Genomic DNA, 2,096 nt, shown 5'->3' with positions numbered 1-2,096 from the left:
TCGACCTGGCAACAATCTAACCGAGTATTAGATCTCTAAACATTCTGGTTTTCTAAAGATATACATAACATGTCGCACCAAAGATGACGCTCACGAAAACAAAGCTTAAGAAATAAAATCCTATTTCAACAACTCTCTGAAATTTTCAGATTTCTAACATAAAATTCAAAGGACTATAACTTTCTCAATACTTTATCAAAATGAGTATTCTTTATATCAAAATCTTCATTTTGAGATCCTCTAAAACTTACCTAAAGACATGTAAATCTGATTCCCTTTGGATAAACTCAGATAACCCTCGAAACAGAACCACTTCCAGAATCGCGCGCACACGACCCCTTTAACTTGTCCCTACAATTTAACTGATTTTTAGTCGTTTTTGGTTCACGATTTCTTCATGAAAGTTGTAGAAAATTGAATACGCTTTCCAACCATACTGAATAGAGATCCTAACTCTACTGGTATACTCTGAAATACAAGAAAAACCAGAAACCTCCTAGTTTCGAGTGAAAACCAACATGTTTTCTTTATCAAAAAAGCCCCCAATGAATATCCGAATTTGCTCCAACTTTCTTCATAAAATTTGTTTACAAATGAGTTAACTTTCAGTAAATGTAAACCTCACCTCTTAATTCCTTTTGAAGAGTTGAAACTGAATTAAAAACTAGTGATGTGCAGAATGAACTAAAATTCAGCCATGGATACACTTTGCTTGAGTTCTCCTCCTCTTCTTCAACCTCAAAATTCTAGTAAAATTCCTCTTCTTCTTCCAAAATCTCTCTTAAATGTTCTCTGCAAATTGAAGAAGGAAAAGAATGGAAGTTGGATGTCTTCAAAATGTTTGGCGGTGAAGGGAAGAGAAGAAGAAGAAGAAAAGAAAAAATGAAATTTTCTTCTCTTTTTCTTCTTTTCATCCTTTCTTTTCTTTCTTTTCTTTAATTTATTTAATAAAATTATTTAATATATACATATATATATATATATATATATATTTTTTTTACACTTAATTTCCATTTTCTTTTCTTTTTTTTTCCACATTTAAAGAAATTAAACCAAGAAAATATCGGGTTTACAGAGTGTATGTTAGCTTTACCTATTAGAGTCATACCTACAGGAGTGTCCTTTGGGATCACCACTCTTTTGACGGCTATGTAGTCCGATGGGATCCCGAGTCTAACATTGACATTAACACCGACATGATTTGAGAGATCTAACAGGATTGCTCACACTTATGACTGCATAGTCCGACGAGACCACCAATCTGACATTGACATTGACATAGACCAGATTGTTCCTACGAGATCACAAGTTGCACGTGTTCGGGAACGTGCCAGTCAAGGGTACCACTTTTCAAGACTCTAATAGAAAGTTAACAAGCACCTAGCGGAACTGGTAGTGGGTCCTTTACTGAGTATATTTTTATACTCACTATTTCTATTTCATTTCTCAGGCAGAGGCATAGGTAAGAGCAAAGGCAAGCTGGCGAATGACCAGAAGTGACAGTGGCGAGCCACAAGAACCCGTTTGCTTCCGCTTTATTTCATAGTTCAAATTTTAGTGTTTGCATTTCTAATTTATTCTTTATTTGTTATTTTATTTCTTTAAAATTAGATAGGGCCCGAGTTAGGATTTTATTTTTGACTTATTTCTAAATATATTTGTTTATACTTTTAATGAGAAATTCGAGGTTTTGTTTTAATTGTCTATTTTAATTTTACAGATTTTATTTATCTTTTAAATTAGTAATGACTTGAGCTTAGTATAAGGAGTTGGGTCGTTACATACAAAGCAGGTCATATTCGTAGTGTCACCAGGATAAGGTATCGAGCCTTATCCATTTACTATAGACCATTTAGGTTATCACTTAAACATGATTCATTTGTATGTCTTCACATACATGTTTAGGTTACAGAAGATAGCCTTGGATGTTAGTTTATTGGTTTTGTGGGTTAATGCAACTAAATGTCAAATAGAATAAACACTTTATTTTATTAGATAAATAAAAAGTTTGTATAATAAATACAATTACAAACTACAAAACCACGAGATTTAGGGCATCAACCCCAACGACTTGATGGTTTAAAACCGTCAAGAAA

At 33.1% G+C, this 2,096-nt stretch overlaps 1 long non-coding RNA gene across 1 annotated transcript; it reads left to right on the top strand.

Moving 5' to 3' along the window:
• On the top strand, positions 1-1,699 carry LOC127148900 (uncharacterized). The gene is made up of 2 exons (XR_007820127.1): positions 1-1,340; positions 1,451-1,699. It is a non-coding gene; the product is annotated as an uncharacterized LOC127148900 (long non-coding RNA).
• The last annotated feature ends 397 nt before the right edge of the window (positions 1,700-2,096 follow it).

Source organism: Cucumis melo, chromosome 4 (genome assembly GCF_025177605.1).
Source record: "Cucumis melo cultivar AY chromosome 4, USDA_Cmelo_AY_1.0, whole genome shotgun sequence".
Lineage (NCBI taxonomy): Eukaryota > Viridiplantae > Streptophyta > Magnoliopsida > Cucurbitales > Cucurbitaceae > Cucumis > Cucumis melo.
Note: the sequence above shows the minus strand (reverse complement) of the source record. Positions and strands in the feature narration are given on the sequence as shown.